The sequence below is a fragment of the Anomalospiza imberbis genome, unplaced genomic scaffold (genome assembly GCF_031753505.1).
Source record: "Anomalospiza imberbis isolate Cuckoo-Finch-1a 21T00152 unplaced genomic scaffold, ASM3175350v1 scaffold_56, whole genome shotgun sequence".
Lineage (NCBI taxonomy): Eukaryota > Metazoa > Chordata > Aves > Passeriformes > Viduidae > Anomalospiza > Anomalospiza imberbis.
Window position 1 is genome coordinate 447,537 of NW_027100171.1, and position 24,323 is coordinate 471,859.

The 24,323-nt window shown below is 49.1% G+C and overlaps 1 long non-coding RNA gene across 1 annotated transcript; it reads left to right on the forward strand.

The window, feature by feature from the left end:
- Window positions 1-553: 553 nt before the first annotated feature.
- Window positions 554-11,881, forward strand: LOC137467270 (uncharacterized). The gene is made up of 4 exons (XR_010995474.1): window positions 554-1,450; window positions 2,754-4,916; window positions 6,220-8,382; window positions 9,565-11,881. It is a non-coding gene; the product is annotated as an uncharacterized lncRNA (long non-coding RNA).
- Window positions 11,882-24,323: the final 12,442 nt, after the last annotated feature.

Consider the following 24,323-nt stretch of genomic DNA (forward strand, 5'->3'; position numbering starts at 1 on the left):
CCTGCTGTCCCAGGGCAGCCCAGAGGCCAGGCTGTTCCTGTGGTAGCTCTGTGGAAGTGGGTCAGGGTTTTCCCCTGGCCTGCCTCCAGTGTCTGCCAGCAGGAGCATGTTTCCCTGGGCAGCTGTTTAGAAGTTGGCAGGAAATGCGTCCCATGAAATACGGAGCTTCAGATGCTTTAGGTTTGCATTGTGGCCTCTGTTATATTTTGTGTCTCCACTTTGCAGGCATGACTGGCTACCCTCTTGCCAAGAGGTTTTCCCTGGCCAGTCCCTCTATGCTCCTTCCCTCCAAGCCATTGCCTCCCATCCAGAAGAGCTCTCCTTCTACCATGCCGGGCCAGATATGCAGCGGAGAGCAGGAAAATGGGAAAAATGGCAGCAGCTATGATGAGGACCATAGAAAAAAACAGGAGCTGAGTTCAGAGGGAACAGGATGTAAGGTAAGAAGGCCAAGCTAAGGCCAGTGTGGAAAATTTTCAGTATGTATGCGGTCAGCAGAGCTATGAGAGCTTTTCCCTGACAGGAACTGACCCCTTCACTGAAGGTAGAACAGGTTCTGCTCTGGCTCTTCAGCTGGGCCAGAAATGGGATGGGATATGAAGGAAGGGTGTGCATTTGCCCCTACTGCCTCCAGCCCCATTCCTGGCCATGGCATGGGGGCCCTGGAGGAACTTGGGCAGGCAGAGACCTTCCAGAGAGCAGCAGGGCAGGGAGCTCTGCTGAATTTCCTAAATGCCAGTGAGCCTGAGATGATGGATGTGTGGGGGCTGGAGGGCAGTGAGCATCCTGAGAGCTCAGCAGCATCTGGGCTCAAAGGCTGCTGAGGAACTGCAGGAGGGAAGGGCAGCAGCAGGAGAAACAAGGGGCTTGAGAAAAGCAGGTTTGGACATCCTGCAGAATGGCTTTGTGAGGACTTGGCTGGAGATCAGCACTGGCTGTTAGGTACCTTAGGGGCGGGGAGAGAATAGTGATCTAAAGCCACCCCCATGCCATCCAAAAGGCCAGTGGCACCTCAGAAACATCTTGATGTCAAACATGGGAATGCCAGCTGGGCATGTAGCAACTCTTGGAGAAAACTGGGCAGAAGGGGAGAGGTGGCAAATATGTGACAGGGGCTGTCCCTCACCACTTCCCTTTCCTAGGTCACCTTTCCCCATCCTAGGCCAAACTGCTCCATCAGTTTGACTTTTCCTGCCAGGTCCCAGTTAAATGCATGGCTAAATGTCTTGAGGCATGAGTGGAGGCAAGGCTGGAGGCTTGATCTGAGCACTGTGTTCTACTCTTTCCAGACATCCTCGCCCTATTTCACTGAAGGGGTCATGAAGAAGGGCTCATTGGGACCACCCTTGACCCCCCCTATTCGCAAGGCAATAAGTCCCCCTCTCGGCAGTGCTGCGGGATCTCCGCAAAGCTCTCTGCAGCTGGCATTCCAGGAGTCCCAGGAGATGAGGTAAGCCAAGGAGTCTGCTGCTGCAGTGTGCTGATCACCTCTCTCTTCCCATCTCGTGTGGTAATTTTGCACAGTCAGGTGTCCCATGTATTTAGGCAAACCTCTGTGTATTCCCCATTATGCCCATCTATGATGATCCAGCACAATAAAAAGGCAACACCGATGTCCCAAGAGCAGAGGTGGTGGTGAGGAAGAGGAAGCAGGGCTTCAAAGCACCTCAAGATGGGTCCTCTGCTGGACTTGGCTGTTGATTCCCTCTGTAATGGTTGCGGTGTCATTTGCCAACTGAATTGCATGGGTCTGGATCCTGCAGATCTTTGCATTCTCTGATCCTTGTCTGTCAGCTTTTGCACCCCTGAGGATATGTATGGGCCAATAGAGGCTACTGGAGAGGTGTCTGCAAATTCACATGCTGCTTCTGTAATCATCAGGTATAACTTCATTGTGCCTGGGCCTGCACTGTGAAATGAGATCCCAGATAAGTTTCAAGGATGTATAATGCAATCAACATTTAATATTTTGATCTGTGCTTAAGATCAAAAAGAGCAAGGTGCTAGAGAAGAGTTATAGGACTGTATCAGATGGAAAGATATTGGCTTGGATATGCCTTAGAAAATGTAGCTGTCAAGCATATCCAAGTGATAAAAATAAAGAAATAGACACAGAAGTAAAATTTATGTAGAAAATCTTTGGTAGGGTTTTTCAAGTGCAATCCGAATATCCTCCCCTAGCAGCTGAGTTGGAAAAAGGCTTTTTGTTCTTGAAAGAGTCAGGAGGTGTAATATCATTCTCAGGAGACAGCAGGGCTCTGACCACATGTAGCATGAGACTGTCGCCAGGGTAAGGCACGAGCAGGCAAAGTCAAGCTTTGGCAGCTGTATAAAAGTAGCTGCCCTCCACTCAGACTGGTGTCTCAGCTCAGCAGCTCTTGCTGCTTCAGAGAGGCTGTAGGAGCCACTTGGCTCCAAAAGGAGAGACAGCAGAATTGGGGAGTTATGATGCAAGTTGAAGAATGACTGCTGGTGGTGGGCAAGAGGAGGCAGGGATTCAAAGCAGCTCAAGATGGGTCCTCTGCTGGACTTGGCTATTGTTTCACACCGAGCCTGGCCAGCTCTGTGTGACTCCAGCAATGGAAAGCTTAAGGACAATGAATTAGCTCTGCATCCTGTTAGGTTTATGTGTTGCATTTCCTCCTTCATCAGAGTGACCATGCTGAGAAGGTTTGCCTCCTTTCATGATACACCCATTCCCTCCATTCTCTTTCTACCTCCTCATATGTTTTTTTGGCCTCTGTCTTCTCCAGGCCAACATCCAGCAGCAGAAGCCAGGAGGAGAACTGTGAACATGCAGGTAGGTACAGGGCATGTCTGTCCTAAAATGACCATTGTACTCTTGACTCAGAGGTGACATTTGGAAAGCTTGGTTGAAACCCATTCTTTTTAAAATTTCTTTAAATTCATTTCAATTCCTTGATGGGCTCAGTGGACTCTCCCAGAGCCCAGGCACTGGGAGTGTTCTCTGGTGGTGCAATGAAAATTCCTCCTCTTCACAGGCGTGACTAGATTCGTTTTTTCCAAGTCTTTTCGGCCATGTCCCTCTTCACTCCTTCCCTCCAAGCCATTGCCACCCATCCTGAAGAGCTCTCCTTCTTCTGACACTAATGAAATGTGCAGCATGGAGAAAGAGAACAAGGAAACTGGCACTGGCTATGATAATGACAGTAGAAAAAGCCGGGAGCAGAGCTCAGAAGAAAAAAGTTATAAGGTAAGGAGACCAAACTAAGTTCTGTGTGGTAAATTTTCAGTTTATGTGCTGGTGGCAGAGCTTGGAGACCTTTTCCTGTGATGTGAGCCCAGGGAAGCCGCTGAGCCAAAGAAGAGCTCAGCTGGACACTGCACTTCAGGCTGTCTCTGCATGGGTGTGTAGTGCAGACTTCACATCCTCAGCATGTATCAAGACCAGGAGAGGTCTTTGAATGGTTTCTGGGCCCTGTCGCGGTTCCTCCTCTGTCTTATGGCTGAGAAAACACCAACAAGCAATCAGAGCAGCTAAAGTTGTCCCATCTGGACAAGCAATCTTTCTAGATTTAGTAAACAATGGGTTTCTTTGAGCCATCTCTGTGTCCTGGTGGTGTTTTCTGTCAGCTGTGTCTGGTTTGGATGGAAAAAGGTGTTTTCTGGAACAGGCAGTCCTGAAAAGTCAGTTCCAGCTTGTCTCAGCTTTTGAGTTGTACAGCCATGCCCTCTGCACAGTTGTCTCTGCTGCTATTTCTAGACTTCATCAGCTTCTGGGCAGCTGTGTGCTCTGTTATGGCTTTGTCCAGAGGGAAGGGATGGGAGGTGGCCATGGGGAGAGCAGCCCAGAGCCCAGCCCCATGATTGCCTTTGCAGCAGGGCCAGGAACTGCACGTGTTTTGGGTTTGCCATGAGGTGCAGGAGGAGGTAGATGAACAACAGCTTTTGTAAACAAAATGTCCAATCAAAGGCTTGGGTGCTTGATTTCAGCATTGCTGAGAAAGGGCCCAGTGTATCCCTGAAAGGAAGTGACCTTCTCACTGAAGGTAGAACAGGTCCTGATTTGCCTCTTTAGCTGGGCCAGAAATGGGATGGGATATGAAGGAAGGGTGTGCATTTGCCCCTACTGCCTCCAGCCCCATTCCTGGCCATGGCATGGGGGCCCTGGAGGAACTTGGGCAGGCAGAGACCTTCCAGAGAGCAGCAGGGCAGGGAGCTCTGCTGAATTTCCTAAATGCCAGTGAGCCTGAGATGATGGATGTGTGGGGGCTGGAGGGCAGTGAGCATCCTGAGAGCTCAGCAGCATCTGGGCTCAAAGGCTGCTGAGGAACTGCAGGAGGGAAGGGCAGCAGCAGGAGAAACAAGGGGCTTGAGAAAAGCAGGTTTGGACATCCTGCAGAATGGCTTTGTGAGGACTTGGCTGGAGATCAGCACTGGCTGTTAGGTACCTTAGGGGCGGGGAGAGAATAGTGATCTAAAGCCACCCCCATGCCATCCAAAAGGCCAGTGGCACCTCAGAAACATCTTGATGTCAAACATGGGAATGCCAGCTGGGCATGTAGCAACTCTTGGAGAAAACTGGGCAGAAGGGGAGAGGTGGCAAATATGTGACAGGGGCTGTCCCTCACCACTTCCCTTTCCTAGGTCACCTTTCCCCATCCTAGGCCAAACTGCTCCATCAGTTTGACTTTTCCTGCCAGGTCCCAGTTAAATGCATGGCTAAATGTCTTGAGGCATGAGTGGAGGCAAGGCTGGAGGCTTGATCTGAGCACTGTGTTCTACTCTTTCCAGACATCCTCGCCCTATTTCACTGAAGGGGTCATGAAGAAGGGCTCATTGGGACCACCCTTGACCCCCCCTATTCGCAAGGCAATAAGTCCCCCTCTCGGCAGTGCTGCGGGATCTCCGCAAAGCTCTCTGCAGCTGGCATTCCAGGAGTCCCAGGAGATGAGGTAAGCCAAGGAGTCTGCTGCTGCAGTGTGCTGATCACCTCTCTCTTCCCATCTCGTGTGGTAATTTTGCACAGTCAGGTGTCCCATGTATTTAGGCAAACCTCTGTGTATTCCCCATTATGCCCATCTATGATGATCCAGCACAATAAAAAGGCAACACCGATGTCCCAAGAGCAGAGGTGGTGGTGAGGAAGAGGAAGCAGGGCTTCAAAGCACCTCAAGATGGGTCCTCTGCTGGACTTGGCTGTTGATTCCCTCTGTAATGGTTGCGGTGTCATTTGCCAACTGAATTGCATGGGTCTGGATCCTGCAGATCTTTGCATTCTCTGATCCTTGTCTGTCAGCTTTTGCACCCCTGAGGATATATATGGGCCAATAGAGGCTACTGGAGAGGTGTCTGCAAATTCACATGCTGCTTCTGTAATCATCAGGTATAACTTCATTGTGCCTGGGCCTGCACTGTGAAATGAGATCCCAGATAAGTTTCAAGGATGTATAATGCAATCAACATTTAATATTTTGATCTGTGCTTAAGATCAAAAAGAGCAAGGTGCTAGAGAAGAGTTATAGGACTGTATCAGATGGAAAGATATTGGCTTGGATATGCCTTAGAAAATGTAGCTGTCAAGCATATCCAAGTGATAAAAATAAAGAAATAGACACAGAAGTAAAATTTATGTAGAAAATCTTTGGTAGGGTTTTTCAAGTGCAATCCGAATATCCTCCCCTAGCAGCTGAGTTGGAAAAAGGCTTTTTGTTCTTGAAAGAGTCAGGAGGTGTAATATCATTCTCAGGAGACAGCAGGGCTCTGACCACATGTAGCATGAGACTGTCGCCAGGGTAAGGCACGAGCAGGCAAAGTCAAGCTTTGGCAGCTGTATAAAAGTAGCTGCCCTCCACTCAGACTGGTGTCTCAGCTCAGCAGCTTTTGCTGCTTCAGAGAGGCTGTAGGAGCCACTTGGCTCCAAAAGGAGAGACAGCAGAATTGGGGAGTTATGATGCAAGTTGAAGAATGACTGCTGGTGGTGGGCAAGAGGAGGCAGGGATTCAAAGCAGCTCAAGATGGGTCCTCTGCTGGACTTGGCTATTGTTTCACACCGAGCCTGGCCAGCTCTGTGTGACTCCAGCAATGGAAAGCTTAAGGACAATGAATTAGCTCTGCATCCTGTTAGGTTTATGTGTTGCATTTCCTCCTTCATCAGAGTGACCATGCTGAGAAGGTTTGCCTCCTTTCATGATACACCCATTCCCTCCATTCTCTTTCTACCTCCTCATATGTTTTTTTGGCCTCTGTCTTCTCCAGGCCAACATCCAGCAGCAGAAGCCAGGAGGAGAACTGTGAACATGCAGGTAGGTACAGGGCATGTCTGTCCTAAAATGACCATTGTACTCTTGACTCAGAGGTGACATTTGGAAAGCTTGGTTGAAACCCATTCTTTTTAAAATTTCTTTAAATTCATTTCAATTCCTTGATGGGCTCAGTGGACTCTCCCAGAGCCCAGGCACTGGGAGTGTTCTCTGGTGGTGCAATGAAAATTCCTCCTCTTCACAGGCGTGACTAGATTCGTTTTTTCCAAGTCTTTTCGGCCATGTCCCTCTTCACTCCTTCCCTCCAAGCCATTGCCACCCATCCTGAAGAGCTCTCCTTCTTCTGACACTAATGAAATGTGCAGCATGGAGAAAGAGAACAAGGAAACTGGCACTGGCTATGATAATGACAGTAGAAAAAGCCGGGAGCAGAGCTCAGAAGAAAAAAGTTATAAGGTAAGGAGACCAAACTAAGTTCTGTGTGGTAAATTTTCAGTTTATGTGCTGGTGGCAGAGCTTGGAGACCTTTTCCTGTGATGTGAGCCCAGGGAAGCCGCTGAGCCAAAGAAGAGCTCAGCTGGACACTGCACTTCAGGCTGTCTCTGCATGGGTGTGTAGTGCAGACTTCACATCCTCAGCATGTATCAAGACCAGGAGAGGTCTTTGAATGGTTTCTGGGCCCTGTCGCGGTTCCTCCTCTGTCTTATGGCTGAGAAAACACCAACAAGCAATCAGAGCAGCTAAAGTTGTCCCATCTGGACAAGCAATCTTTCTAGATTTAGTAAACAATGGGTTTCTTTGAGCCATCTCTGTGTCCTGGTGGTGTTTTCTGTCAGCTGTGTCTGGTTTGGATGGAAAAAGGTGTTTTCTGGAACAGGCAGTCCTGAAAAGTCAGTTCCAGCTTGTCTCAGCTTTTGAGTTGTACAGCCATGCCCTCTGCACAGTTGTCTCTGCTGCTATTTCTAGACTTCATCAGCTTCTGGGCAGCTGTGTGCTCTGTTATGGCTTTGTCCAGAGGGAAGGGATGGGAGGTGGCCATGGGGAGAGCAGCCCAGAGCCCAGCCCCATGATTGCCTTTGCAGCAGGGCCAGGAACTGCACGTGTTTTGGGTTTGCCATGAGGTGCAGGAGGAGGTAGATGAACAACAGCTTTTGTAAACAAAATGTCCAATCAAAGGCTTGGGTGCTTGATTTCAGCATTGCTGAGAAAGGGCCCAGTGTATCCCTGAAAGGAAGTGACCTTCTCACTGAAGGTAGAACAGGTCCTGATTTGCCTCTTTAGCTGGGCCAGAAATGGGATGGGATATGAAGGAAGGGTGTGCATTTGCCCCTACTGCCTCCAGCCCCATTCCTGGCCATGGCATGGGGGCCCTGGAGGAACTTGGGCAGGCAGAGACCTTCCAGAGAGCAGCAGGGCAGGGAGCTCTGCTGAATTTCCTAAATGCCAGTGAGCCTGAGATGATGGATGTGTGGGGGCTGGAGGGCAGTGAGCATCCTGAGAGCTCAGCAGCATCTGGGCTCAAAGGCTGCTGAGGAACTGCAGGAGGGAAGGGCAGCAGCAGGAGAAACAAGGGGCTTGAGAAAAGCAGGTTTGGACATCCTGCAGAATGGCTTTGTGAGGACTTGGCTGGAGATCAGCACTGGCTGTTAGGTACCTTAGGGGCGGGGAGAGAATAGTGATCTAAAGCCACCCCCATGCCATCCAAAAGGCCAGTGGCACCTCAGAAACATCTTGATGTCAAACATGGGAATGCCAGCTGGGCATGTAGCAACTCTTGGAGAAAACTGGGCAGAAGGGGAGAGGTGGCAAATATGTGACAGGGGCTGTCCCTCACCACTTCCCTTTCCTAGGTCACCTTTCCCCATCCTAGGCCAAACTGCTCCATCAGTTTGACTTTTCCTGCCAGGTCCCAGTTAAATGCATGGCTAAATGTCTTGAGGCATGAGTGGAGGCAAGGCTGGAGGCTTGATCTGAGCACTGTGTTCTACTCTTTCCAGACATCCTCGCCCTATTTCACTGAAGGGGTCATGAAGAAGGGCTCATTGGGACCACCCTTGACCCCCCCTATTCGCAAGGCAATAAGTCCCCCTCTCGGCAGTGCTGCGGGATCTCCGCAAAGCTCTCTGCAGCTGGCATTCCAGGAGTCCCAGGAGATGAGGTAAGCCAAGGAGTCTGCTGCTGCAGTGTGCTGATCACCTCTCTCTTCCCATCTCGTGTGGTAATTTTGCACAGTCAGGTGTCCCATGTATTTAGGCAAACCTCTGTGTATTCCCCATTATGCCCATCTATGATGATCCAGCACAATAAAAAGGCAACACCGATGTCCCAAGAGCAGAGGTGGTGGTGAGGAAGAGGAAGCAGGGCTTCAAAGCACCTCAAGATGGGTCCTCTGCTGGACTTGGCTGTTGATTCCCTCTGTAATGGTTGTGGTGTCATATGCCAACTGAATTGCATGGGTCTGGATCCTGCAGATCTTTGCATTCTCTGATCCTTGTCTGTCAGCTTTTGCACCCCTGAGGATATATATGGGCCAATAGAGGCTACTGGAGAGGTGTCTGCAAATTCAGATGCTGCTTCTGTAATCATCAGGTATAACTTCATTGTGCCTGGGCCTGTACTGTGAAATGAGATCCCAGATAAGTTTTGGGTATAGATGTATTATCCGGTCAATGTTTAATATTTTGATTGGGGCTTAAGAAAGAGGGCAAAGTGCTAGAGAAGAGTTATAGGACTGTATCAGATGGAAAGATATTGGCTTGGACATGAGTGGGAAAATGTAGCTGTAATGCTTATCTGAGTGATAACATCAAGGAAGGAGACACAGAAGTATCATTCCTATGGAAAATCTTTGGTAGGGCTTTTCAAGTGCAATCTGAATATTCTCCCCTAGCAGCTGAGTTGGAAAAAGCCTGTTTGTTCTTGAAAGAGCCAGGAGGTGTAATATCATTCTCAGGAGACAAGAGTGCTCAGGAGACAGTGAGGCTGTAGAAGCCACTTGGCTCCAAAAGGAGAGACAGCAGAATTGGGGAGTTACGATGCAAGTTGAAGAATGACTGCTGGTGGTGGGCAAGAGGAGGCAGGGATTCAAAGCAGCTCAAGATGGGTCCTCTGCTGGACTTGGCTATTGTTTCACACCGAGCCTGGCCAGCTCTGTGTGACTCCAGCAATGGAAAGCTTAAGGACAATGAATTAGCTCTGCATCCTGTTAGGTTTATGTGTTGCATTTCCTCCTTCATCAGAGTGACCATGCTGAGAAGGTTTGCCTCCTTTCATGATACACCCATTCCCTCCATTCTCTTTCTACCTCCTCATATGTTTTTTTGGCCTCTGTCTTCTCCAGGCCAACATCCAGCAGCAGAAGCCAGGAGGAGAACTGTGAACATGCAGGTAGGTACAGGGCATGTCTGTCCTAAAATGACCATTGTACTCTTGACTCAGAGGTGACATTTGGAAAGCTTGGTTGAAACCCATTCTTTTTAAAATTTCTTTAAATTCATTTCAATTCCTTGATGGGCTCAGTGGACTCTCCCAGAGCCCAGGCACTGGGAGTGTTCTCTGGTGGTGCAATGAAAATTCCTCCTCTTCACAGGCGTGACTAGATTCGTTTTTTCCAAGTCTTTTCGGCCATGTCCCTCTTCACTCCTTCCCTCCAAGCCATTGCCACCCATCCTGAAGAGCTCTCCTTCTTCTGACACTAATGAAATGTGCAGCATGGAGAAAGAGAACAAGGAAACTGGCACTGGCTATGATAATGACAGTAGAAAAAGCCGGGAGCAGAGCTCAGAAGAAAAAAGTTATAAGGTAAGGAGACCAAACTAAGTTCTGTGTGGTAAATTTTCAGTTTATGTGCTGGTGGCAGAGCTTGGAGACCTTTTCCTGTGATGTGAGCCCAGGGAAGCCGCTGAGCCAAAGAAGAGCTCAGCTGGACACTGCACTTCAGGCTGTCTCTGCATGGGTGTGTAGTGCAGACTTCACATCCTCAGCATGTATCAAGACCAGGAGAGGTCTTTGAATGGTTTCTGGGCCCTGTCGCGGTTCCTCCTCTGTCTTATGGCTGAGAAAACACCAACAAGCAATCAGAGCAGCTAAAGTTGTCCCATCTGGACAAGCAATCTTTCTAGATTTAGTAAACAATGGGTTTCTTTGAGCCATCTCTGTGTCCTGGTGGTGTTTTCTGTCAGCTGTGTCTGGTTTGGATGGAAAAAGGTGTTTTCTGGAACAGGCAGTCCTGAAAAGTCAGTTCCAGCTTGTCTCAGCTTTTGAGTTGTACAGCCATGCCCTCTGCACAGTTGTCTCTGCTGCTATTTCTAGACTTCATCAGCTTCTGGGCAGCTGTGTGCTCTGTTATGGCTTTGTCCAGAGGGAAGGGATGGGAGGTGGCCATGGGGAGAGCAGCCCAGAGCCCAGCCCCATGATTGCCTTTGCAGCAGGGCCAGGAACTGCACGTGTTTTGGGTTTGCCATGAGGTGCAGGAGGAGGTAGATGAACAACAGCTTTTGTAAACAAAATGTCCAATCAAAGGCTTGGGTGCTTGATTTCAGCATTGCTGAGAAAGGGCCCAGTGTATCCCTGAAAGGAAGTGACCTTCTCACTGAAGGTAGAACAGGTCCTGATTTGCCTCTTTAGCTGGGCCAGAAATGGGATGGGATATGAAGGAAGGGTGTGCATTTGCCCCTACTGCCTCCAGCCCCATTCCTGGCCATGGCATGGGGGCCCTGGAGGAACTTGGGCAGGCAGAGACCTTCCAGAGAGCAGCAGGGCAGGGAGCTCTGCTGAATTTCCTAAATGCCAGTGAGCCTGAGATGATGGATGTGTGGGGGCTGGAGGGCAGTGAGCATCCTGAGAGCTCAGCAGCATCTGGGCTCAAAGGCTGCTGAGGAACTGCAGGAGGGAAGGGCAGCAGCAGGAGAAACAAGGGGCTTGAGAAAAGCAGGTTTGGACATCCTGCAGAATGGCTTTGTGAGGACTTGGCTGGAGATCAGCACTGGCTGTTAGGTACCTTAGGGGCGGGGAGAGAATAGTGATCTAAAGCCACCCCCATGCCATCCAAAAGGCCAGTGGCACCTCAGAAACATCTTGATGTCAAACATGGGAATGCCAGCTGGGCATGTAGCAACTCTTGGAGAAAACTGGGCAGAAGGGGAGAGGTGGCAAATATGTGACAGGGGCTGTCCCTCACCACTTCCCTTTCCTAGGTCACCTTTCCCCATCCTAGGCCAAACTGCTCCATCAGTTTGACTTTTCCTGCCAGGTCCCAGTTAAATGCATGGCTAAATGTCTTGAGGCATGAGTGGAGGCAAGGCTGGAGGCTTGATCTGAGCACTGTGTTCTACTCTTTCCAGACATCCTCGCCCTATTTCACTGAAGGGGTCATGAAGAAGGGCTCATTGGGACCACCCTTGACCCCCCCTATTCGCAAGGCAATAAGTCCCCCTCTCGGCAGTGCTGCGGGATCTCCGCAAAGCTCTCTGCAGCTGGCATTCCAGGAGTCCCAGGAGATGAGGTAAGCCAAGGAGTCTGCTGCTGCAGTGTGCTGATCACCTCTCTCTTCCCATCTCGTGTGGTAATTTTGCACAGTCAGGTGTCCCATGTATTTAGGCAAACCTCTGTGTATTCCCCATTATGCCCATCTATGATGATCCAGCACAATAAAAAGGCAACACCGATGTCCCAAGAGCAGAGGTGGTGGTGAGGAAGAGGAAGCAGGGCTTCAAAGCACCTCAAGATGGGTCCTCTGCTGGACTTGGCTGTTGATTCCCTCTGTAATGGTTGTGGTGTCATATGCCAACTGAATTGCATGGGTCTGGATCCTGCAGATCTTTGCATTCTCTGATCCTTGTCTGTCAGCTTTTGCACCCCTGAGGATATATATGGGCCAATAGAGGCTACTGGAGAGGTGTCTGCAAATTCAGATGCTGCTTCTGTAATCATCAGGTATAACTTCATTGTGCCTGGGCCTGTACTGTGAAATGAGATCCCAGATAAGTTTTGGGTATAGATGTATTATCCGGTCAATGTTTAATATTTTGATTGGGGCTTAAGAAAGAGGGCAAAGTGCTAGAGAAGAGTTATAGGACTGTATCAGATGGAAAGATATTGGCTTGGACATGAGTGGGAAAATGTAGCTGTAATGCTTATCTGAGTGATAACATCAAGGAAGGAGACACAGAAGTATCATTCCTATGGAAAATCTTTGGTAGGGCTTTTCAAGTGCAATCTGAATATTCTCCCCTAGCAGCTGAGTTGGAAAAAGCCTGTTTGTTCTTGAAAGAGCCAGGAGGTGTAATATCATTCTCAGGAGACAAGAGTGCTCAGGAGACAGTGAGGCTGTAGAAGCCACTTGGCTCCAAAAGGAGAGACAGCAGAATTGGGGAGTTACGATGCAAGTTGAAGAATGACTGCTGGTGGTGGGCAAGAGGAGGCAGGGATTCAAAGCAGCTCAAGATGGGTCCTCTGCTGGACTTGGCTATTGTTTCACACCGAGCCTGGCCAGCTCTGTGTGACTCCAGCAATGGAAAGCTTAAGGACAATGAATTAGCTCTGCATCCTGTTAGGTTTATGTGTTGCATTTCCTCCTTCATCAGAGTGACCATGCTGAGAAGGTTTGCCTCCTTTCATGATACACCCATTCCCTCCATTCTCTTTCTACCTCCTCATATGTTTTTTTGGCCTCTGTCTTCTCCAGGCCAACATCCAGCAGCAGAAGCCAGGAGGAGAACTGTGAACATGCAGGTAGGTACAGGGCATGTCTGTCCTAAAATGACCATTGTACTCTTGACTCAGAGGTGACATTTGGAAAGCTTGGTTGAAACCCATTCTTTTTAAAATTTCTTTAAATTCATTTCAATTCCTTGATGGGCTCAGTGGACTCTCCCAGAGCCCAGGCACTGGGAGTGTTCTCTGGTGGTGCAATGAAAATTCCTCCTCTTCACAGGCGTGACTAGATTCGTTTTTTCCAAGTCTTTTCGGCCATGTCCCTCTTCACTCCTTCCCTCCAAGCCATTGCCACCCATCCTGAAGAGCTCTCCTTCTTCTGACACTAATGAAATGTGCAGCATGGAGAAAGAGAACAAGGAAACTGGCACTGGCTATGATAATGACAGTAGAAAAAGCTGGGAGCAGAGCTCAGAAGAAAAAAGTTATAAGGTAAGGAGACCAAACTAAGTTCTGTGTGGTAAATTTTCAGTTTATGTGCTGGTGGCAGAGCTTGGAGACCTTTTCCTGTGATGTGAGCCCAGGGAAGCCGCTGAGCCAAAGAAGAGCTCAGCTGGACACTGCACTTCAGGCTGTCTCTGCATGGGTGTGTAGTGCAGACTTCACATCCTCAGCATGTATCAAGACCAGGAGAGGTCTTTGAATGGTTTCTGGGCCCTGTCGCGGTTCCTCCTCTGTCTTATGGCTGAGAAAACACCAACAAGCAATCAGAGCAGCTAAAGTTGTCCCATCTGGACAAGCAATCTTTCTAGATTTAGTAAACAATGGGTTTCTTTGAGCCATCTCTGTGTCCTGGTGGTGTTTTCTGTCAGCTGTGTCTGGTTTGGATGGAAAAAGGTGTTTTCTGGAACAGGCAGTCCTGAAAAGTCAGTTCCAGCTTGTCTCAGCTTTTGAGTTGTACAGCCATGCCCTCTGCACAGTTGTCTCTGCTGCTATTTCTAGACTTCATCAGCTTCTGGGCAGCTGTGTGCTCTGTTATGGCTTTGTCCAGAGGGAAGGGATGGGAGGTGGCCATGGGGAGAGCAGCCCAGAGCCCAGCCCCATGATTGCCTTTGCAGCAGGGCCAGGAACTGCACGTGTTTTGGGTTTGCCATGAGGTGCAGGAGGAGGTAGATGAACAACAGCTTTTGTAAACAAAATGTCCAATCAAAGGCTTGGGTGCTTGATTTCAGCATTGCTGAGAAAGGGCCCAGTGTATCCCTGAAAGGAAGTGACCTTCTCACTGAAGGTAGAACAGGTCCTGATTTGCCTCTTTAGCTGGGCCAGAAATGGGATGGGATATGAAGGAAGGGTGTGCATTTGCCCCTACTGCCTCCAGCCCCATTCCTGGCCATGGCATGGGGGCCCTGGAGGAACTTGGGCAGGCAGAGACCTTCCAGAGAGCAGCAGGGCAGGGAGCTCTGCTGAATTTCCTAAATGCCAGTGAGCCTGAGATGATGGATGTGTGGGGGCTGGAGGGCAGTGAGCATCCTGAGAGCTCAGCAGCATCTGGGCTCAAAGGCTGCTGAGGAACTGCAGGAGGGAAGGGCAGCAGCAGGAGAAACAAGGGGCTTGAGAAAAGCAGGTTTGGACATCCTGCAGAATGGCTTTGTGAGGACTTGGCTGGAGATCAGCACTGGCTGTTAGGTACCTTAGGGGCGGGGAGAGAATAGTGATCTAAAGCCACCCCCATGCCATCCAAAAGGCCAGTGGCACCTCAGAAACATCTTGATGTCAAACATGGGAATGCCAGCTGGGCATGTAGCAACTCTTGGAGAAAACTGGGCAGAAGGGGAGAGGTGGCAAATATGTGACAGGGGCTGTCCCTCACCACTTCCCTTTCCTAGGTCACCTTTCCCCATCCTAGGCCAAACTGCTCCATCAGTTTGACTTTTCCTGCCAGGTCCCAGTTAAATGCATGGCTAAATGTCTTGAGGCATGAGTGGAGGCAAGGCTGGAGGCTTGATCTGAGCACTGTGTTCTACTCTTTCCAGACATCCTCGCCCTATTTCACTGAAGGGGTCATGAAGAAGGGCTCATTGGGACCACCCTTGACCCCCCCTATTCGCAAGGCAATAAGTCCCCCTCTCGGCAGTGCTGCGGGATCTCCGCAAAGCTCTCTGCAGCTGGCATTCCAGGAGTCCCAGGAGATGAGGTAAGCCAAGGAGTCTGCTGCTGCAGTGTGCTGATCACCTCTCTCTTCCCATCTCGTGTGGTAATTTTGCACAGTCAGGTGTCCCATGTATTTAGGCAAACCTCTGTGTATTCCCCATTATGCCCATCTATGATGATCCAGCACAATAAAAAGGCAACACCGATGTCCCAAGAGCAGAGGTGGTGGTGAGGAAGAGGAAGCAGGGCTTCAAAGCACCTCAAGATGGGTCCTCTGCTGGACTTGGCTGTTGATTCCCTCTGTAATGGTTGTGGTGTCATATGCCAACTGAATTGCATGGGTCTGGATCCTGCAGATCTTTGCATTCTCTGATCCTTGTCTGTCAGCTTTTGCACCCCTGAGGATATATATGGGCCAATAGAGGCTACTGGAGAGGTGTCTGCAAATTCAGATGCTGCTTCTGTAATCATCAGGTATAACTTCATTGTGCCTGGGCCTGTACTGTGAAATGAGATCCCAGATAAGTTTTGGGTATAGATGTATTATCCGGTCAATGTTTAATATTTTGATTGGGGCTTAAGAAAGAGGGCAAAGTGCTAGAGAAGAGTTATAGGACTGTATCAGATGGAAAGATATTGGCTTGGACATGAGTGGGAAAATGTAGCTGTAATGCTTATCTGAGTGATAACATCAAGGAAGGAGACACAGAAGTATCATTCCTATGGAAAATCTTTGGTAGGGCTTTTCAAGTGCAATCTGAATATTCTCCCCTAGCAGCTGAGTTGGAAAAAGCCTGTTTGTTCTTGAAAGAGCCAGGAGGTGTAATATCATTCTCAGGAGACAAGAGTGCTCAGGAGACAGTGAGGCTGTAGAAGCCACTTGGCTCCAAAAGGAGAGACAGCAGAATTGGGGAGTTACGATGCAAGTTGAAGAATGACTGCTGGTGGTGGGCAAGAGGAGGCAGGGATTCAAAGCAGCTCAAGATGGGTCCTCTGCTGGACTTGGCTATTGTTTCACACCGAGCCTGGCCAGCTCTGTGTGACTCCAGCAATGGAAAGCTTAAGGACAATGAATTAGCTCTGCATCCTGTTAGGTTTATGTGTTGCATTTCCTCCTTCATCAGAGTGACCATGCTGAGAAGGTTTGCCTCCTTTCATGATACACCCATTCCCTCCATTCTCTTTCTACCTCCTCATATGTTTTTTTGGCCTCTGTCTTCTCCAGGCCAACATCCAGCAGCAGAAGCCAGGAGGAGAACTGTGAACATGCAGGTAGGTACAGGGCATGTCTGTCCTAAAATGACCATTGTACTCTTGACTCAGAGGTGACATTTGGAAAGCTTGGTTGAAACCCATTCTTTTTAAAATTTCTTTAAATTCATTTCAATTCCTTGATGGGCTCAGTGGACTCTCCCAGAGCCCAGGCACTGGGAGTGTTCTCTGGTGGTGCAATGAAAATTCCTCCTCTTCACAGGCGTGACTAGATTCGTTTTTTCCAAGTCTTTTCGGCCATGTCCCTCTTCACTCCTTCCCTCCAAGCCATTGCCACCCATCCTGAAGAGCTCTCCTTCTTCTGACACTAATGAAATGTGCAGCATGGAGAAAGAGAACAAGGAAACTGGCACTGGCTATGATAATGACAGTAGAAAAAGCCGGGAGCAGAGCTCAGAAGAAAAAAGTTATAAGGTAAGGAGACCAAACTAAGTTCTGTGTGGTAAATTTTCAGTTTATGTGCTGGTGGCAGAGCTTGGAGACCTTTTCCTGTGATGTGAGCCCAGGGAAGCCGCTGAGCCAAAGAAGAGCTCAGCTGGACACTGCACTTCAGGCTGTCTCTGCATGGGTGTGTAGTGCAGACTTCACATCCTCAGCATGTATCAAGACCAGGAGAGGTCTTTGAATGGTTTCTGGGCCCTGTCGCGGTTCCTCCTCTGTCTTATGGCTGAGAAAACACCAACAAGCAATCAGAGCAGCTAAAGTTGTCCCATCTGGACAAGCAATCTTTCTAGATTTAGTAAACAATGGGTTTCTTTGAGCCATCTCTGTGTCCTGGTGGTGTTTTCTGTCAGCTGTGTCTGGTTTGGATGGAAAAAGGTGTTTTCTGGAACAGGCAGTCCTGAAAAGTCAGTTCCAGCTTGTCTCAGCTTTTGAGTTGTACAGCCATGCCCTCTGCACAGTTGTCTCTGCTGCTATTTCTAGACTTCATCAGCTTCTGGGCAGCTGTGTGCTCTGTTATGGCTTTGTCCAGAGGGAAGGGATGGGAGGTGGCCATGGGGAGAGCAGCCCAGAGCCCAGCCCCATGATTGCCTTTGCAGCAGGGCCAGGAACTGCACGTGTTTTGGGTTTGCCATGAGGTGCAGGAGGAGGTAGATGAACAACAGCTTTTGTAAACAAAATGTCCAATCAAAGGCTTGGGTGCTTGATTTCAGCATTGCTGAGAAAGGGCCCAGTGTATCCCTGAAAGGAAGTGACCTTCTCACTGAAGGTAGAACAGGTCCTGATTTGCCTCTTTAGCTGGGCCAGAAATGGGATGGGATATGAAGGAAGGGTGTGCATTTGCCCCTACTGCCTCCAGCCCCATTCCTGGCCATGGCATGGGGGCCCTGGAGGAACTTGGGCAGGCAGAGACCTTCCAGAGAGCAGCAGGGCAGGGAGCTCTGCTGAATTTCCTAAATGCCAGTGAGCCTGAGATGATGGATGTGTGGGGGCTGGAGGGCAGTGAGCATCCTGAGAGCTCAGCAGCATCTGGGCTCAAAGGCTGCTGAGGAACTGCAGGAGGGAAGGGCAGCAGCAGGAGAAACAAGGGGCTTGAGAAAAGCAGGTTTGGACATCCTGCAGAATGGCTTTGTGAGGACTTGGCTGGAGATCAGCACTGGCTGTTAGGTACCTTAGGGGCGGGGAGAGAATAGTGATCTAAAGCCACCCCCATGCCATCCAAAAGGCCAGTGGCACCTCAGAAACATCTTGATGTCAAACATGGGAATGCCAGCTGGGCATGTAGCAACTCTTGGAGAAAACTGGGCAGAAGGGGAGAGGTGGCAAATATGTGACAGGGGCTGTCCCTCACCACTTCCCTTTCCTAGGTCACCTTTCCCCATCCTAGGCCAAACTGCTCCATCAGTTTGACTTTTCCTGCCAGGTCCCAGTTAAATGCATGGCTAAATGTCTTGAGGCATGAGTGGAGGCAAGGCTGGAGGCTTGATCTGAGCACTGTGTTCTACTCTTTCCAGACATCCTCGCCCTATTTCACTGAAGGGGTCATGAAGAAGGGCTCATTGGGACCACCCTTGACCCCCCCTATTCGCAAGGCAATAAGTCCCCCTCTCGGCAGTGCTGCGGGATCTCCGCAAAGCTCTCTGCAGCTGGCATTCCAGGAGTCCCAGGAGATGAGGTAAGCCAAGGAGTCTGCTGCTGCAGTGTGCTGATCACCTCTCTCTTCCCATCTCGTGTGGTAATTTTGCACAGTCAGGTGTCCCATGTATTTAGGCAAACCTCTGTGTATTCCCCATTATGCCCATCTATGATGATCCAGCACAATAAAAAGGCAACACCGATGTCCCAAGAGCAGAGGTGGTGGTGAGGAAGAGGAAGCAGGGCTTCAAAGCACCTCAAGATGGGTCCTCTGCTGGACTTGGCTGTTGATTCCCTCTGTAATGGTTGTGGTGTCATATGCCAACTGAATTGCATGGGTCTGGATCCTGCAGATCTTTGCATTCTCTGATCCTTGTCTGTCAGCTTTTGCACCCCTGAGGATATATATGGGCCAATAGAGGCTACTGGAGAGGTGTCTGCAAATTCAGATGCTGCTTCTGTAATCATCAGGTATAACTTCATTGTGCCTGGGCCTGTACTGTGAAATGAGATCCCAGATAAGTTTTGGGTATAGATGTATTATCCGGTCAATGTTTAATATTTTGATTGGGGCTTAAGAAAGAGGGCAAAGTGCTAGAGAAGAGTTATAGGACTGTATCAGATGGAAAGATATTGGCTTGGACATGAGTGGGAAAATGTAGCTGTAATGCTTATCTGAGTGATAACATCAAGGAAGGAGACACAGAAGTATCATTCCTATGGAAAATCTTTGGTAGGGCTTTTCAAGTGCAATCTGAATATTCTCCCCTAGCAGCTGAGTTGGAAAAAGCCTGTTTGTTCTTGAAAGAGCCAGGAGGTGTAATATCATTCTCAGGAGACAAGAGTGCTCAGGAGACAGTGAGGCTGTAGAAGCCACTTGGCTCCAAAAGGAGAGACAGCAGAATTGGGGAGTTACGATGCAAGTTGAAGAATGACTGCTGGTGGTGGGCAAGAGGAGGCAGGGATTCAAAGCAGCTCAAGATGGGTCCTCTGCTGGACTTGGCTATTGTTTCACACCGAGCCTGGCCAGCTCTGTGTGACTCCAGCAATGGAAAGCTTAAGGACAATGAATTAGCTCTGCATCCTGTTAGGTTTATGTGTTGCATTTCCTCCTTCATCAGAGTGACCATGCTGAGAAGGTTTGCCTCCTTTCATGATACACCCATTCCCTCCATTCTCTTTCTACCTCCTCATATGTTTTTTTGGCCTCTGTCTTCTCCAGGCCAACATCCAGCAGCAGAAGCCAGGAGGAGAACTGTGAACATGCAGGTAGGTACAGGGCATGTCTGTCCTAAAATGACCATTGTACTCTTGACTCAGAGGTGACATTTGGAAAGCTTGGTTGAAACCCATTCTTTTTAAAATTTCTTTAAATTCATTTCAATTCCTTGATGGGCTCAGTGGACTCTCCCAGAGCCCAGGCACTGGGAGTGTTCTCTGGTGGTGCAATGAAAATTCCTCCTCTTCACAGGCGTGACTAGATTCGTTTTTTCCAAGTCTTTTCGGCCATGTCCCTCTTCACTCCTTCCCTCCAAGCCATTGCCACCCATCCTGAAGAGCTCTCCTTCTTCTGACACTAATGAAATGTGCAGCATGGAGAAAGAGAACAAGGAAACTGGCACTGGCTATGATAATGACAGTAGAAAAAGCTGGGAGCAGAGCTCAGAAGAAAAAAGTTATAAGGTAAGGAGACCAAACTAAGTTCTGTGTGGTAAATTTTCAGTTTATGTGCTGGTGGCAGAGCTTGGAGACCTTTTCCTGTGATGTGAGCCCAGGGAAGCCGCTGAGCCAAAGAAGAGCTCAGCTGGACACTGCACTTCAGGCTGTCTCTGCATGGGTGTGTAGTGCAGACTTCACATCCTCAGCATGTATCAAGACCAGGAGAGGTCTTTGAATGGTTTCTGGGCCCTGTCGCGGTTCCTCCTCTGTCTTATGGCTGAGAAAACACCAACAAGCAATCAGAGCAGCTAAAGTTGTCCCATCTGGACAAGCAATCTTTCTAGATTTAGTAAACAATGGGTTTCTTTGAGCCATCTCTGTGTCCTGGTGGTGTTTTCTGTCAGCTGTGTCTGGTTTGGATGGAAAAAGGTGTTTTCTGGAACAGGCAGTCCTGAAAAGTCAGTTCCAGCTTGTCTCAGCTTTTGAGTTGTACAGCCATGCCCTCTGCACAGTTGTCTCTGCTGCTATTTCTAGACTTCATCAGCTTCTGGGCAGCTGTGTGCTCTGTTATGGCTTTGTCCAGAGGGAAGGGATGGGAGGTGGCCATGGGGAGAGCAGCCCAGAGCCCAGCCCCATGATTGCCTTTGCAGCAGGGCCAGGAACTGCACGTGTTTTGGGTTTGCCATGAGGTGCAGGAGGAGGTAGATGAACAACAGCTTTTGTAAACAAAATGTCCAATCAAAGGCTTGGGTGCTTGATTTCAGCATTGCTGAGAAAGGGCCCAGTGTATCCCTGAAAGGAAGTGACCTTCTCACTGAAGGTAGAACAGGTCCTGATTTGCCTCTTTAGCTGGGCCAGAAATGGGATGGGATATGAAGGAAGGGTGTGCATTTGCCCCTACTGCCTCCAGCCCCATTCCTGGCCATGGCATGGGGGCCCTGGAGGAACTTGGGCAGGCAGAGACCTTCCAGAGAGCAGCAGGGCAGGGAGCTCTGCTGAATTTCCTAAATGCCAGTGAGCCTGAGATGATGGATGTGTGGGGGCTGGAGGGCAGTGAGCATCCTGAGAGCTCAGCAGCATCTGGGCTCAAAGGCTGCTGAGGAACTGCAGGAGGGAAGGGCAGCAGCAGGAGAAACAAGGGGCTTGAGAAAAGCAGGTTTGGACATCCTGCAGAATGGCTTTGTGAGGACTTGGCTGGAGATCAGCACTGGCTGTTAGGTACCTTAGGGGCGGGGAGAGAATAGTGATCTAAAGCCACCCCCATGCCATCCAAAAGGCCAGTGGCACCTCAGAAACATCTTGATGTCAAACATGGGAATGCCAGCTGGGCATGTAGCAACTCTTGGAGAAAACTGGGCAGAAGGGGAGAGGTGGCAAATATGTGACAGGGGCTGTCCCTCACCACTTCCCTTTCCTAGGTCACCTTTCCCCATCCTAGGCCAAACTGCTCCATCAGTTTGACTTTTCCTGCCAGGTCCCAGTTAAATGCATGGCTAAATGTCTTGAGGCATGAGTGGAGGCAAGGCTGGAGGCTTGATCTGAGCACTGTGTTCTACTCTTTCCAGACATCCTCGCCCTATTTCACTGAAGGGGTCATGAAGAAGGGCTCATTGGGACCACCCTTGACCCCCCCTATTCGCAAGGCAATAAGTCCCCCTCTCGGCAGTGCTGCGGGATCTCCGCAAAGCTCTCTGCAGCTGGCATTCCAGGAGTCCCAGGAGATGAGGTAAGCCAAGGAGTCTGCTGCTGCAGTGTGCTGATCACCTCTCTCTTCCCATCTCGTGTGGTAATTTTGCACAGTCAGGTGTCCCATGTATTTAGGCAAACCTCTGTGTATTCCCCATTATGCCCATCTATGATGATCCAGCACAATAAAAAGGCAACACCGATGTCCCAAGAGCAGAGGTGGTGGTGAGGAAGAGGAAGCAGGGCTTCAAAGCACCTCAAGATGGGTCCTCTGCTGGACTTGGCTGTTGATTCCCTCTGTAATGGTTGTGGTGTCATATGCCAACTGAATTGCATGGGTCTGGATCCTGCAGATCTTTGCATTCTCTGATCCTTGTCTGTCAGCTTTTGCACCCCTGAGGATATATATGGGCCAATAGAGGCTACTGGAGAGGTGTCTGCAAATTCAGATGCTGCTTCTGTAATCATCAGGTATAACTTCATTGTGCCTGGGCCTGTACTGTGAAATGAGATCCCAGATAAGTTTTGGGTATAGATGTATTATCCGGTCAATGTTTAATATTTTGATTGGGGCTTAAGAAAGAGGGCAAAGTGCTAGAGAAGAGTTATAGGACTGTATCAGATGGAAAGATATTGGCTTGGACATGAGTGGGAAAATGTAGCTGTAATGCTTATCTGAGTGATAACATCAAGGAAGGAGACACAGAAGTATCATTCCTATGGAAAATCTTTGGTAGGGCTTTTCAAGTGCAATCTGAATATTCTCCCCTAGCAGCTGAGTTGGAAAAAGCCTGTTTGTTCTTGAAAGAGCCAGGAGGTGTAATATCATTCTCAGGAGACAAGAGTGCTCAGGAGACAGTGAGGCTGTAGGAGCCACTTGGCTCCAAAAGGAGAGACAGCAGAATTGGGGAGTTACGATGCAAGTTGAAGAATGACTGCTGGTGGTGGGCAAGAGGAGGCAGGGATTCAAAGCAGCTCAAGATGGGTCCTCTGCTGGACTTGGCTATTGTTTCACACCGAGCCTGGCCAGCTCTGTGTGACTCCAGCAATGGAAAGCTTAAGGACAATGAATTAGCTCTGCATCCTGTTAGGTTTATGTGTTGCATTTCCTCCTTCATCAGAGTGACCATGCTGAGAAGGTTTGCCTCCTTTCATGATACACCCATTCCCTCCATTCTCTTTCTACCTCCTCATATGTTTTTTTGGCCTCTGTCTTCTCCAGGCCAACATCCAGCAGCAGAAGCCAGGAGGAGAACTGTGAACATGCAGGTAGGTACAGGGCATGTCTGTCCTAAAATGACCATTGTACTCTTGACTCAGAGGTGACATTTGGAAAGCTTGGTTGAAACCCATTCTTTTTAAAATTTCTTTAAATTCATTTCAATTCCTTGATGGGCTCAGTGGACTCTCCCAGAGCCCAGGCACTGGGAGTGTTCTCTGGTGGTGCTGTGGAAATTCCTCCAGTGTGAAGTGTTGAGTGGCAGGAGCTGGAGTGGTACTTTGGGGCCCTGGAAATGCAGTGCAGGAAAAGGAAACATTGCTCTCCATCCTGCACATGCCTTTTATCTCCCTGCAGCCTTTCTAGCGTCACAATTAGTAAGGAAAAAGAAGGCATTTTGCATGAAATGGGAAATGTTCCCATTCCATCCTCCTGCTTTTGAAGCCAAAAACATTTCCTTGGGGCAATTTCTGAGCTGAACCCTTTGAGATCTGAAGGAGATTCATGGACATTGCCTGGTTTTGTATTGGCAGAAATAGGAAAACCTCCTCTGACAGAATGTCCTTCTCAATTTTCCAGTAAGAGAGAAAGGGCCTTCCAAATGGCTGCAGCCTGTGCAAGGTCTCAGTTTGTCATCCTCTGAGAGCACAAGCCCAAAGCCACCTATGGCAGGTTCATGATGACAAATCTCTTCCCAGGCTCTCTCTGCCTGTGTCAGTGTTGCAGGCTGAGGCTGGGGGAGGAAATGCCTTCTGCCTTGTCCCCCCTCCCTGCCTTGCCTGATCCCTGACAAGTGGAATAGTGCCAGACAAAATGCGGTCTCTGGTGCATCTGGGTCAGCCAGTGCTTTCAAGTTGAAAGCCTCAATCAAAGTCTGTTGTTGTTCCTTTGCCATCTCTGGGTGTGTAATGATAGGAGAGATGAGACTTGAAGAAATAATTCTGCTGATGCAGAAAAAGGGATCAGATCCCCTGGTCCCTTTGCTCAGGGTTAGTTCTGCCAAATCCTGGGTACGAGCCCTTTGGAATGACTCCTTAATTGCTGATATGCAGCTGGAATGCTTAGTGCAGCTAGGGAGAAGTATTGCTCAGTAAGTAAGGTGACATTTTTTTCTGGGTTAGTTCTGACTAGATATGCCGCATCTCATTAAACCTTACCTTTCTCCCTTTTATTACTGATCCGAGCATTCTACAGAGTGAAGGAATCCAGTTTTAAGACAGGTATTCCTCTCAGGCATGCTTGGCTGCCATATGAATTTATCCTCTGTGAAGCCATGTAAAGAATTACTTCTCTTAGTTCAAACAACTCTGTTGGAGAATATTTCAGAATGACCTGCCCCCTGCTACTTCTCTTAAGGAAATTTTGAATTTTCAGTATTAGCC